Raw genomic sequence first — 15555 nt, 5'->3', positions numbered from 1 at the left:
CTGTACAAGCTGGTTTCTCACTGAAATGCTATCTGGGGACTAGGTACTAAGGCAAGAACTGTGGCCTTCCTGAGTTTTCAGCCCAGCTGGTAATGTGAGCCAGTTATGTCATTTTTGAGCTCTGCCTCTACTTCAGCAGTTATCAAACAGCACCAAGAGTTCTCACTATGCCTGTTTTATAGAACTGCACTGATTATTATCTGAAGAATTATCATCAGATAGAAATGCTCAGGCATAGATGGAAAACAAGACACACACGAAACCTTGACTGTTCCAGACTTCCATGTTTGTTTTAATAAAAAAGCCCTGCAGTCCTTTTGTAATTTGATAGAAGATAATAACTTGACCTTACGAAAACAGGCTGGAAAGCGCCTGCTAGGCTTGCAAGTTTTGATCTCCTCACTCCTGTAGTCAGTCTCTACTGTGAATAAATTGGTGACTCGCATACCCAAATCAGCAGGATTTAACATACAGTTAGGGAAGCAGTAAAGGATACTCTTTTCTTTTTGCCCCATCCTTGTGGAGTGACACAAAGTGACATTCACAGATCCACACAACAGTCTAAGAACAATCTATATAAACAACGACATGATTGCTGCAAGTAGCAAACAATCTGAGGGGAGGAGGGAAGCAAAAACCATGAGAGATGGGGGGAGCTGATGAAAGAGGAGTTGGGTTAACAGTCCTTGCTGGGCATGCCTCTGATAGCACAAGTGTGTCTTTGTGAGAGAATATTCTGGGCTGCCCAGTAAGATTGCCCACAATGAGATAGTTGGGGAAAACAGTTGAACATGGTAAAACAACTGTCCATAGGAAAGGAGGTAAGAGGACAATGGACAAGTCATCAACACCTTTCACATCAATTTCACAGAGACCAGCACCCACAGATACCTATCTTAGGAACACATCCTACTGTAAATATGACATCCTACAGTAAATATGACTAATTCATAGTCCTCCATCACTCAGCTACTTTGCTCATACTACCTTGCTTTTTCTTTTCTAGGTTACTGATTCAATGAAGAGCTTCCTGCACTATAAAGTCAACAAGCAATTTTATGACATACGTCCTCAGCACAGTATGTTACATGTACCTCCACAAACAGAATGGCAGAAGCATGTACAGCTTGACTAATTTGAGGTCTGAGATACAAAAATTATGTAGGACTAAGAAACACACTTGCTTAACTAACTTAACACTAACTTAACTCACCCCACACTACCTTTATGCCTGGAAGCTGAATCAGTTCATCCCTGGGTTGGCACTTGAGCAGACAGCAGAATAGTGCTGCTCAGAGGAGACGTTTGCGAGCCTTGGCGTAAGAGACGTGCTGGAGAATGGGAGACCCAGGCCTGCTCTATGGATTTGAGACAGTGCTGCAGCTCACAGAAAAGCACCTTGCAAATGGTTGTAGCTTGGATGCCGGTGCCACAGAGATTGGACTGGGGTTCCCACTTTTGAGTCTGTCTACATGGCAATCTAGTGGCACTGCAACTTGTGTGGACATATCCCAAGAAGCTTTGAGCATGAATCTTCAGTGCTGACAGCATAGCTGTGGCAGCTTCAGCTCCACCTGCCCAAAAGGGACTCCAGGCATAACAATGAAAATTACATGCCCCTACAGCTCCACTAGGCGTAGCTAAGTTAGCAAGCATAAAGCCACCTTCAGAATACCTACACCGACTGTGCTTCCCATATGGATACCACAGACAGGAAATTTCAGGTGCAGTTTGCAGGGAGTTCACATTAAGGCACACAAACCAGTAATGTTCTGTGAAATGAACATTTACTGTTAGTTTGCTCTTTTCAGGTTCTGCCCTAAAATAGACGTGTTTCTTAACATATGGCACATCTAGCAAGAACTGGGCATGGTGCATGACAGCTACATCTCTTTGCCCCAGAGCCTGCTCATTTTAATATTTTTCACAATAATTAAGAGGTTACCTGCCTCAGCCTTCTTCTATATGAACAGTCACTTCGGTTATTCAATTAGTAATTAAAGAATTTTAAGAACTGTTTAGTTTTCTACTATTTTATTTCAGAAAAATATAAAAAGCCAGCCCACACCTTATTCTTTCCTTTTTAACCAAGAGGATATCTTAATACATTTCAGCTGTGTTTACAGTCATACTTCTTGTCGGTACCAGTTCTAGATTACAAGATAAGCCACCAATGACATTGAACTCCACAAGGAGTTTATTGCAACTCACTGGAGTATTCTTATCATACTTCAAAAATCTTTAAACAAAACTAAACAGCCTCCTCTTGTTTACACAGAAGGGATTCAAATCTGATGTAACTGAATGCCGTGCAATGTCAGGCAGCAGGATGCACTGCTCAGTTCTGAGATGCTGCAGACTAGCAGTGAGAACACACAGGGCATTTTACTGAGAAACTCATACTGCCAGCATTCCCTGAAACATATCCCTTTGCAAATTTTGGCTCATTTGAAAGGGTGAAAACAAACCATTTCCATAATAGGATAGAATATGTTGTGCACCTTGCTTTTTAATGCAACACCAGGTAATTAAGCCCCTTGGTTTAGATTTTTGGGTTTGTTTTTTTTTTAATTCTATTAACACAGACTACTTTCAAACATATTACAGAAACCCCTCTCTCTGCATGTCAGGGTTTCTTCTCTTCTAGGACATGATGTCGTTTCAACCCACGAGCCTTACATGTCATGTCTTCTAGAACGAATATGAGAAAGATAAACTTCTCTCATTTGTTGTTGCTTACGTGGCAACACCCAGCTACACCTTACTTTCAGGTGAGAGCTGGTTTATTGCTCTGTCTGCAATTCCAAGAAGAGACACATATCCTGAACAGATCCCACTAGCAATAGGTTTAGTTGCTATCCTACCAGCCCAGTGCAGTGAAGAGCTCTCACCTTCCTCTGGGGAACTCTTTCCCTTTACATCTTTCCCAGGTCTGGCAGATGTTTTTGGTCTTTGTGGAATAATACTTTGGGGAACATTCTGCTACTTTTTGAGGTGAGCAGCTGCATAAAAATCATTATTATTTCATTGAAGGCCTTTCTGAAATTATTTTTGTGAAAGGAGTAATGCTTTTTTCTCAAAAGCAATCAGACGTATTTATTGTGCAGGGACTTTTACTAGTCGAAAGAACTGAAGTGGACTAAAATTTCAGTGTGAAAGTCATTCCTGCCTGCTCGCCTGCAAAACTGAACAGATTACAGGTTGTCTGGAAACTTCTAGTTCTTATAAAGTCAAAACTACCAACTGTTTGTTCCCATGTTTTGAAACTGGATATTTGTAAGCGTTTAAAAATGGAACCTGGAAACAGAGCTCAATTCTGCCAAGTTACAGAAAACAGAAAATGGGTTGGAGTTAGACTTTCACTGCTAATATTTTATTTTGAAACAAGGACAACAAAAATGAACCAAATTTGTACAAAGTTCCATTAGAGACAATGAACTTGTCTTCTGATATAATCCATTCTAAATTATTTGACTTTTTATCCATGAAACACGGACAATGAACTCTCATGAACTCTTCAGGAATATCCTGATTGAGCCAACCACACCTCAATAGGGAGCTTGCCCTACAATTTCTTCCATAGGTGCCGTCATATGCCTACCTCTCATTCACATTCATGACCTCAATAGCAACCCATGGGAACTCATAGCAACCCACAGGAAAGTGAAGTATGTGATATGAATAAATGTAATGCTAAAGACATGGTTGTTTCCAGCAGCTTCAAGAAAATTAATGTTCCTTGTCTTTGCTCTCTGTGGTACTCCTGATAATTGTTGATGAGTACATGTACCCAGAGGGCCTGAAAATTACTTCTCCCCTGAAGCCTGAGGAAGAGGTGGAGGTTGAACTTTGCCTCCATTTCTTTGGCTGCTCTGTGTGTTCTCACATAACTAGGTGTCCAAAGTTTTGAGGTTTTTTTGAGGCAGCATGAGGACCAGTCCTCTTCAGGCAGCAGTTTGGAAAATGTCTGGCTTGAAAGTCAAGTACCAGAATAAAAGGCAAGTCTCTGTTCTGCTCTTCACCCTGACTGCTTATGGCCTTGAAAAATTTACTTCCCCCCTGCATTTATCTATAAATTAAGGCAAATAAATGTGTAAGGTAGAGTCAGGTAAGATGCTTCTATATGAGCTTCTTCAGCTAGACGACAAGTAATATGGATGACAGATGTCTACATCTGGTGACCATGCCTACTGCCACACACTTCAGAAAGAAATCTCATGGCTAGAATGGGCACTGTGAAAATATAATGATGCCATCCTGCACCTGTAAATGCACCTCAATTAGGTGCTTTCAGAGAATGAGCTGACAGTCATTTCTCACCAGAGCAAACTGCTGGGGAAGAATCTCCTAGCAGAGCTTTGCTTGCTACAGAAAAGAAAGAATGAAGAAAAGTACTTTCCCAGGAAATGAAAGAAACAGAAACTTCCTGCTACCAGTAAGCATGGTGTTCTTGTTTATGTATCTGAAGGAAATGGGGAAGTTGCCCTGATATACTTAAGATGACCTTTGGGTAAAAGACATGCTTCTCCTCAACATTTGACCTCAGTATCTCTTAATCTCCATCCCACAGAACTGTGTGTACCCTGGCTAAAACTCTGACAGCTGAGACAGCATCTAATTTTGCTTGCTGATCTGGCTGCATAAAGCAAAGAGGTCTGCTGTAAATAAATGAGTTGTATAAGAGCAAGGTAAGCAGACATCAAGGAGTGGTGCCAGCTACTCATCTTGCAAAACTTAGTGAACGCTCACAAGCCATAAGCACTGACACATGCTTGAATTCTCAAGCAGTAAAAAAGCCCCATCACAGCCATTTTATCTTCTAACAGCACTCCAAGGTTAGAGTGAAATCATCCTGCCCTTTCAATTCTAAATCAGATACATAACTGTTTTGCCTGTCCATGACCCCATGAGGCTCCAAAATAGCAGTGTGCAGGAAGTGGCAACAAATCCTATTTATGAACCAGGTTTGGTACAGGAAGGGACAATGCCTTCTGTTTGCTCAATGATTTATCACTGATATCGTGTAAAAAATATCCCCTAAAGTTAGAAGGGATTTGAGCTGCCTAGTTACTTGGCAATGTAAGACCTTTCCAGTAAGTCTTCAACTACTAACCCTTTCCCATGACTTGAAATGAGTAACTGCTTCAGCAGGATATCTGTATCTTCACAGATTTCCAAAGGCTAGGAAAGACATAGTCAAGTCATAAAATGTCAAAATAACACTGTTACTATTCTTTCCAGTTCTCTTTTGCCATCCCTAAGAGCAGAATTTGCTGGGAAGCCAAAAGGCTTGCAGAGGGACTCCACTGTCTGTGGTCCCACAACTTCTGCCAACTAGCCCAACTCACCATCTGCACTCTGTGAGCTTCCATGCTATGGCAATATAGGTATAAAATACCAGCATTTCTGACTGAAGAGCTTTTCGAAGTTTTTAATTTTCTACACTGCGTAAGATATTTCAGCATTACAAAGTGAGAGCAATACACCTACAAGACCCCGGCATGCTCACAAACTACAGGTTTCTGTAGCTGTTCACAAAACTACTGGTAGAAAATGTGCTGGTTGAACAAATACTCTAAAAGCAACACTTAAAACAAACAAAGGTTGAAAAAATCAGTGAAAAACTGCTTAACTTGAGATGGGCTAACACAAACTACATTAACTTCTGTTTGCACAGTACAAAGATGAACAATTACCTGATTTTTCAAACAAACATGGTACTATACACACGCAATGTACACCAATAGGGTAACTGGATTTGACACAATTTCTTTTGTATGTTTTCTAAACTGTCAGAATGTAGACAGTTTAAATCATTATATCTGAGAGGGAGAGAGAAGCCACAAAGAAAGGTGCTGCAACAGGCAGAATCTGACAGATGAAGGCATCAGTAAGTATTCCGATCAAAATGGAGTTATGGTCAACTGGAGAGTTTCATCATAGGTAGGGTGCTATGTGTGTGGATGGCAGGGATACCAGGAATTTCATAACTATTGGCATTTCTGGGTGAATACCTAGTGAGAACTGTCACTCTATATTATGTTGCTGGCAGCTGATCTCACACAAGGTCACAGACTTTGAAAGCTCCTGTTACTAGTTGCATATGATTAAATTGCTTTGCCTATATTATCCCCTTTCCTCATTTCTTCAGAAGTGTTTCAACATATTTCTAGTCCAAAGACCTGTATTTAGAACCTTATTTTTCACTGACCATTTCCTTCTCCTCCCCTTTGCTTGACTAAGTGACCCAGCCCTTCCTCTAGCTCTCCCTCCAGGGGTAGCATCCAGGCTCCTCACTTCCTTCATGATCAAGTGGAAAACTTTGTTTCAGAGGGTGGAGGAAAGATAAAGGAAGGGGAAGGGGAGAGACCGGGATTAATTGGAGTGCTGTGCATAATCAGAGCATTCTTCATACGACACCAAGAGAATTTCTTGATCATGCCTCACAGTGAAATCTTGCCACTGTTTCTCACATTGACCAATATCCTATTCTTCACTCTGATGGAATGATTGGCTCCTTTAAGAACAAAGGGTTTTGGACATGCAAGCCTAGTTCTAGCAGGTACTCAGAGCTGGTACTATTGTGCCCAGGGTACTGAATTTTGCATGCTTATGCCCCTTTCTCTGCTGTGGAAGCTACCCTATCACCCATGATGAACCACATCTTGTGGCTAAGATGATACATGCAATGTTTAAACATATTCACAGCCTTAATGGAGGTACATGTTGACGAACTCCACATACATCCACCTGCTAAATTAGCTACCTAATATTTAATGTGATCCATAACTCCAGAAATCTGTTAACCAGTACATACAGATTACAATGGTTAACTAAATGGTCCAAAATACATCTTTGTGCTACAAAATTCAAACCATTTACATGTAGCTAGTAATGACTGCAACAATAATTCTAGCAGGTCTAAAAGATTACCAAGACTCCTGGTAAAATTTTTAGAAAATTAAGTCAAATACAGGTAGATATTATTTCATAATTAGAAAAAAAAAACGAAAATCAGAAAAATATGTATGTGAATGATTAAATATGAAAAAGACTTACAAAATCTAAGCACTATGTCATCAACATGCAGGATCACAGCACCTATGTTGCCTATTGTGGACAACATCAGATTTGAAGCTGTGATCTTTCACAGCACCTTCTGGCATTACTTTTTAAGCCCAGGTACCAAAATTTGCTGTTACAAACCTTCACAGAAATTATTGTGTGGATGAAAGACAGTAGATATCTGTTTTGAGGACTTATTTTTCTTAAACCGTAAAGTTGTTTTGTTTCTTTTTTTAATGTATCAATGAGATTTAAAAAAATAAAACAACAGGAAACCTATTGATTACAGAACAATTCTGTACTGGACATGTGAAAGTCAGTAGGAAAGATCACATGTGAAGCATCTTCAGTTTAAACGTTGCTGAGATTTTTCAATTCCTATCCATAAATTAAGACTCTGTTAGAAAAGGCTGTTCTGAGTCACTGTGCACATCTACTGGGTCATGAGTCCTGAGAGGAAACGTACTGCAAATGCCTCAGTGCATCCCTTTGGTTGCAAAACTGAACCAGCTGAAAAAGCTCAGACAAGTTACAGTGGTGGCATCTCTCTGAAAGACAGATTTCACATGGGAGAAGGCATGGGACTGCAAAACTGCAGGTGTCAAGCCTGGGACTTCAGCAGTGCCCACAGCAAGGCAGACTGCACATCTGAGTACTGGCACTCATCCTTCCAACATCCTAGAGGATGGTGACCAACTGAGTGCAGGAAAAGGTACCAGCTTAGAGGAAAGGAGAATAATTCTCCCAATGAAGTGGGGGGAAAGTTGCAACTATCTCTGTCTGGAACCTAGGATGTTGCGGTTAATATCCCTGTTCTCATCAATACATCAATGAATTCCACAGTGGCCACAGGCACTCAGGACTTCAGTTTTATATTCCATGCTCTAGAAACACATTCGGACACTGGCTCAACACTGACTCAGTGGGCAAGGTGCCGTTTACTGAATCACAAATCCCACTTCCTGTGGGACTGTTTCTGCCTGCAGTATTTTGAAGGGGTGCTTGGCTGGTTAGCTGACAATCAACCTCACAGTTTAAGGCAACAAAGTTGCAGAATATAAAGCAGTTTGTGTAGTGTTTGAACAAAATACACTACTCCATTTAGTAGACTTTGTATGAGGTTATTCAAATGCAGTAGCATTTCACATGTGGTGTAAAATATTCATTTTTCTTAGGAAGATAAACTAAGTTTCTCAAATGGAAAAAGAAAAGAAAGCTTGTCTATCTTTATGCTTCTCTTGCTTTGTGTCCTCCTTCAATGGTGCTGCAAAGCACTTAGTGAGAACACATATCTTGTTCAACAGAATGATTTTTCCATGTCAGGAAGTCAAGATAGCTAAAACTTTCTGAGAGTTGGATTTACATATCTTAGGGTGTGCAACACTTTTAGAAATAGACAAAAACAAAACAAGCAACTCCTAGATCACTGTAATATTGCACATTTTAAAAACAAACAAAGGACTAGTGGGGGAATTTTACATGATACTATTATCAGAAATTACACTTATGTCATGTGCACATATCGCACATGACTGTCCCAGCTCATAAATTCATTGCTAAGTCTCTGGTCAGTAATGCTGGTAAATATCCTTATGATATGCAAAAGAAAGTCAGTAATCTCTTCCTCTTGGTGACAGACTGTTGGCTGCAAGTAGAAATGGTTAATTCCTAGTAAGGATCAGAGAGTTTATCATGAGGTCATGCTTGCATGCCAGGGCTAACAACTTCGGCTGCCAAGCCCAGGCACTCTCCTATAGTTTTGTGACTCTCATGCTATGATTTCCATTGGCAAAAGTTTTGGTAAGTTGTGCTTATAAAAATATTTGTCAAGTACCAGGAACATGCATGAAACAAAGCTGTAGTCAGACGTAATGGATGCTTCTGTTCCGATTTCTTATTGTTAGCCCAGCTGTAACTATTCTCATTAGCAAGCTTATTTAAAATATATTTGACTACTTACACACCTGCCAAAGGACTCAATATTTCACATCAAGTATATGCTTTAATTAGTAGTAAGCAGTAAGTCTCTTCATTTTGAGAATGAACAAAGATTTAATTAGTCTGGAGACTCAATTAATGAGGTTTCTGAAGAAGATTGTCCAAAAGGAGAGTAGTAACATGAGAAACCAACAGTATAAGCCTAGCCTTGAACTGCTAACATATTCACATTTCCTTCTTAAGGTTTGTGCACAAGGAACTGGGACATTATTTTGCTGATAGAGTAACAGCACGGACCTCTCATTCTATGCCCGAACGATGAAGAAAAGAACCACTACAAAACTTGAAAATTCAAATCAGAAATTCTGAGATGACATAACAGGGACTGTGTATGAGGCAGGCACTAAGATCTGAACCAAATCTTTTGCAGTGGGTATCATTTTTAGCTTATACAGGCAGCGCAACTGCACTTGGAGTATTCTTAGAGACCCAAAACCTCAGCTTCTTCATACATTATTGTGGAATTTCCCATAACGAAAATGTTGCTATATAGGAACCTTAAGGAACCAACACAATGCCTCAGAAGCTTGCCCTGCTGTGGAATACAGGTTTCAGCAGAAGTGAGATGGCAATAGTACTATACAAGAGCTCAGGAGTTCACCATTTCCTTTGGTCATTGCATAATATCTACCATTCTAAGGCTTTGAGACAGAGTATCAGATAGACACATTCCTATTGTTAATCACCTGCTTATAAGTAAAGCAGTGCTTATACGCAATAAACACTTCTATTTTATCAAGAAGTAAAAAGAAAATACAACATTGACTTCCAGTTGCTGAGCTTTCTGGCTTCTTCTCTTCCTAGGAAGACTTCTTTAAAACAAGTGTTACTACTGCTTGGAAAGGTAAATCTCATGTCAAATTCAGAAAACTACCTGTCACATCAAAGGTGCCTCAAGCTCCTGATGACTCAGAGATCCTGGGGCTCTGCTGGCTCTAATAGCTTTAGTCCATCTAACAGCAGAAGAAATCCTCTCATAACATGAGTTGTACCAAGGATTCAGGTATCTAGTCTAATTTTCACTTTCATTAAATTGCTGGAAATTTCCATGTAATTTATTAACAACCAAAACATAGTTTATAATATTTATCCTGCCTTTGGAAGTGTCTGTAGATATGTATTGTTAGATCTTAGATTTATATTTTTGGTAGTTTTTTTTTTTAAGATACTTAAGTCTGAAGTGACTTACACAAACTGTTTCAAGTTATACTACTTGAGATATATGCTCACACAGACTTGAATGTCACATGCCCAAACTGTGGTTTCCTTATGTTCCTTAAATGATTTTATCTTTCCTCTTTTTCTGCATTTTCTCACTAATTTTTGAGGAATCACTGTCCTCAGTATATATCACAGCTAGGGAAAAAGTGTCATGCCTACAGAAGGCAATGTGGAGAGAGACAGAGGTCCAAGTGTGCCAAATTATCCAGCTCCAGAACTGAGAGCTGTGGAACCAGAACTATGCAGCACTGTAATTTTAATGAACCTCACTTTCAAGAATTCTCTCATGTTAATGTAGTGACATGCTTTGAGGATCAAAGCAAACACGTCTGCCTGACACTAAATGCTGTTGTGGAATCACCTACTAATATATCACCAGACTGTCAAAGACAAGATAATTTTTTTTTTTTTTCAATATGAATCACACAGTGGGAAGAACAAAAGGCAGAGGAGTAGCATTAATCACACAAAACTATCCGAAACAAGTGAGTGACCCAGTAGCCTACATTGCCTTTATTGGAATTTACCTTGAAAATCATCACTCTTACAAGCTTAATTTCCACACATATCAAATTTAGGCATGGGAAAAAAAAAAAAAAAAAAAAGTGCTTGGCCTGGTTCAGAATGCCTAAGGTAGGTATTTGATGTCCTTGTGTCCCATGAGAACACCCCTAAAAACATTTGAGACATCGTAAGGTGTATGAGCTCATGCTTTTGTAGAACCATTGCGCAAATGACATTCAGCACCTGCACTAAAAACACCCTTTTCCCCCTTAAGACTCACATTCAGTTATCTTCTAAGAGCAGGAGCTTGGCAGAAGAGGCAGCAGTAGCAGCACCCACATTTTGCAGTGACCCTGAAAGGCAAGATTGGGATGCCAGGCTCTTGTCAGCCCAAGGCATGAATTTCTAGCTTTTATGGTGAAGAGTGTGGCCTAAGGCAGGGGTCATTCTCCACCTTTTCCTGAGGAGAATGAAACCCTGCAAAGAGAGAAATGGGGGATCAATGAGGCCCAAGAGACACTGAGTAACTAAGTAGCTTTCCAGGAAAAGCTGTTCCATTAGAATATACGTTCTACAGGGGGGGGTTTATATAATTTTGTGGATACAAGAATACACTGATTAATTATTACAGGTCAAATGCTGATCCCTGTTACACCAGTATAAACATGTAACAGAGTAACTGAGCTCAGAGATGTGTGTTTCAGAGGAGGGTCTGAGTCTCTGATTCAGTAGGTATTCTGGTACCCAGTTCTACTAAATTGGAATGAACAGAAGACAAGGATCTCCCTAAGCTAATTTCTTTTAAATAGAATTCAGTGCAGCATAAGGTAGTTTTAAGTAATATTCAGTATAGCATAAAACAGCCCAAGATTTGTCCTGGCGTTTCTTACTCCCACTGAGTAATGCTTATTCATAGAAGTAGTTCCATATAATGAATTGTGTTAGACTATATTAGAAATTTCCATTTGTCTCAGGGGAATTCACATAGGCTGGCAAAAGCTTTCCTATTGGACTATAACATGAATGTTCATCACCAGGTGCTGGAAGGGAAAACCCAATTCTTTCCTACAGTCTGTCTTGCCTTAACAATATCCCATTCTTTACACTACTTGCAACTACCTCATACACTGATCGCTTCAGAGCTCACCAAATACAAACTTAACGGTAAAGTTTCTCCTCCGCTTCCAGTTCAGGCTTTCTCCAATCTTCCTCTGTCCTTTGCATGGAGTGGAAGATAGCCTCACCACAACTGTTCAGAAGCAGCTCTGTCCTCCTTCTCCTGGCCTTGGGAGCTGCCTTAACACTTCAATGGCCACGTTCCACAGCTCTCTCCTTCACTGCCTCCCTTCATATTCTCCTAACTCAACATTTCTTCCCTTGAAATAGCAGCCTTTTGGTTCCCTTTTTTATTCCATTTCACATCTCACTTGGAAAAACAAGCTAATTTGCCATCTCTATGCAGGTGATATTACATCTCTACTGTAAACCCCTCTCACTCTGTCAAAGAGTAAATCCACACATCTCTCTGCTATCACCTTTTTTAAGACTGTGTTCATAAGATCAAACTCAAATTGATTATGACAGTGCTTCATGCTTCCTGGTCCTTTGGGTACAAAACCACTGTCCTCCAGCTTCTTTATCATTGAAGACAACGCAACTTTTCTGCCTGCCAGAAGCCTTGACAAATGCAATTCTGCTTCTCTTGCCTGCACTCAGAAAACCTCCTGCAAAGGATTCTCTTATGGAATTCTCTTTGATAAAGTCATCCTGTATCATCCGCCTGTTCTTCACTGAGTCAACTACACGTAATTTGTTTTCACTCTCAGGATATCTCATGACCTATACCTTCTAGGCCTACCCTTCCGCATTCATCCTTTGGATGCTGACTGCCGCTGATTAACCTGTGTGGCTAGCCTCCCTGTCCACTTACTAAATTTTCTGATATTAAATCCAGGGAGAAGTGGTTTTCAACCTTTTCCAGCACAACCTTCATTTGCTACTGTGCTCTTCTTCCATTTCTGACAACTACTTACTTACTAACACTTCTTTCTTACCCTTCTCCTGGCTAAATCACAGCAGCTTCTGAAAGGCAAACAACACTTAACACTGCCTCTCCCTCCGCCCCACCTTCCACTCTGCCTTTCTGATCATGCCTACAACCGTACCAGTATGCAACCCCACATGCTGAGCCTCACAGTTTTACTAGCACAGACTCTGCTCTACACCTCGCCTTCTCCATCTGCCCTGTAAACGCCTGCCTCTCTCACTGCTTGGATCCATAGAAACAAGAGAGCGTACTCCTGACACCTCCGGAAGAACAACAGGCAGATACACTCCAAAGCCATTTCAAAAAGTCCCAATGAGGGAGGTTTTGCTGTATCTCAATTTGAGATATTTTGGTTAAAACCCACATATATTTCAGAAGAAATAAAATATTGTAATTTCCAACAGTTCTAACCAAAATCATAGAATGGCACAGGTGGTCTGTATGGCCGATAAAAAAAAACATAGAGACAGAAAGTATTTCTGCCCTCTGGCAGGAATACCCTTGGTGGTACTGATGACAGGCCACTATATGCCAGAACCTTCCTTGGGAAGACATTGTGTAGGAAAAAAGGCTTATGTTGCAAACAAAAAGTGTTTCAAAAAGGTTTTTTTCTGTTGTGCTTATCATATACGAGATGGCTCTCTAATCTCACTCTTTTTTTGTTGTTGTTGTTCTTTTTCCTCTTCAGCTATCAATAAAAGCTACAACTGCCACAGATAGGATAGGTGTTAAAGTTCCTGCAGAAGAGCAAGCACAACTTGCTTTAGAGATGTATTTACTTAAACTATCAACTTTAAATAACAATCAACAAGCAAAGATTAGGGAAAGTAGCACAGTGTCTATACTAGAAATAGGTTACAGGAAGCTAAATAGAAAAAAAAAAAGAAAAAGGAAGACTGCAGTCAAAACATCCGAAGGAGTGGGAGGGGGAGAAAAGATAAGTACTATTATTAGAGCACCCAAGATATGTACTATTATTAGAGTACCCAAGCTAATTGTGTTTCCCCTTTCTTCTCAGCACAGTTTCTTTATGAGCTTATCCAGGAAGAATGCTGTTGTTCAACAGCACCCAGGAAGCAACTTATTTTTTTTCTCCCTAAAACTCTTTTTCCTCTGAATTGTTCAACAGCTGTTCACTTGCAAGTCCAGAAAGACTCTGCCTGTCACACTGGGCAGTGCTGCCCTGTGGGATCTCTGCACTCCTGTCTTCCTGCATTTGGTGTGCTTTTCCTTCAGCTGTAAATTACCAGGGGTGTATTTCTTCTTCAGAGATTTTTCAGTACTTCATAGAAGAGTCCCTGACTAATGTCACTAATGTTATGATGATAGAGTTATTTTTCTGTAGCTTGTATTTATTTAGATAATCAATGCTTTAGAAATTTATGCTGCTGTCCACTATTATGGTACCTGGATATTTACAGTCATAACAATCCTGCATTTGAGGATGGTGGCACAAATCTGTGCCATAGCTGCAAGAGATCTGCATCTCTGGTGAGCAGCAAGTGATACACTCAGCCCACCCGCTACTCATCGGGCAGACAGGGCTCCCTGTCACTGATCCTGCGGCCCTGACTTCTACCTGAGAGGTGTAAGACCTGCACAACATGCTATTTTCTCCCTGGAGGCCAAACTACTAAGAGCAGGCATAATTAGTTGTCTCTCCACTAAGACACCTGTTATGATATTAGTGCTGCTTGGCAGGGCAGCCTGTAAAATCACCACTTCCTTCCCTGTAGGTAGGAACTGTCTATGTTAGCTTAGGCATTTATTATCTTCCTTCATGAGTAGGAAAGCCAAAGATGGAGGAGGAAGGAGTGGAATCCTAAACAACCTTCCCAAGCAGCCTCTCACAGATGAGCAGTGCCAATTTTCTCACCTGGGCTGTATTGCACAGGAGGTTAAGGTATGCTGCTTCTCTGGACACATCATCACTGGGCTACAGCACACAGAATTCATCCTCCCAAATTTGCTTTCTTCCTAGTTTTTAGCAATTTTTTTTTTTTCAGAATCCTGCCAACTGGCATGCTCTCAGTTTGTTGGTTTCCTGTGGAATGTGAATCTGATTGACTGATGCACTGCAAAATAGTAGTCCAAGCCAGCTATTTCTGTAAATTTCCAATGTCAGATTTCAATGTGCTATTGCAGATCAGTCAATGGCAGGCAGACACAGGATTCCTTTGAAAAATATCCTACTTCAGAACTTAAGATCACTGAAAGACGCACAGCTTTATCCCTAAAAAGCTCTGTATTTGCTTTCTGCCTTCTCGCTTTAGACACTGCAATCTTATTTTCTGGGTTTCCCCCAATGCTACCAGCAACTAGAAACTAAAGACAGGCCTACACCTAAACACAAACATAATTTTAAGCTATTAGGGTCTGGACACACCATCTGTAGCTCAGTCTAATCTTTTTTTTTTTTAGATTTTAGCGGTCTTGACTGAGTAATTTCAACAAACAAAGAGATTGGTGATTTTCATAATCAATGGATTTTCATAAATGCTAAATGAGATACAAAACATAGTTTAAAAGCAGGTGCACATTAAGCTGATGAAGAAATCCTCAGATGTGATCATTGCTGTTCAAAATAATATCTGTATCCGGACAGCTCATTGAAACAACAAAACATTGTATACAAAAAAAAGAACATTCGTCAAGTAGCTGCTTTCCACGCATGAATGAAATGGGCCCAGTGACAGGGGATTTCACAGGTGCTCAAGACG

The sequence above is a fragment of the Streptopelia decaocto genome, assembly GCF_964273445.1.
Source record: "Streptopelia decaocto genome assembly, chromosome: 5".
NCBI classification, from domain to species: Eukaryota; Metazoa; Chordata; class Aves; order Columbiformes; family Columbidae; genus Streptopelia; species Streptopelia decaocto.
This window is presented reverse-complemented; position numbering follows the sequence as displayed.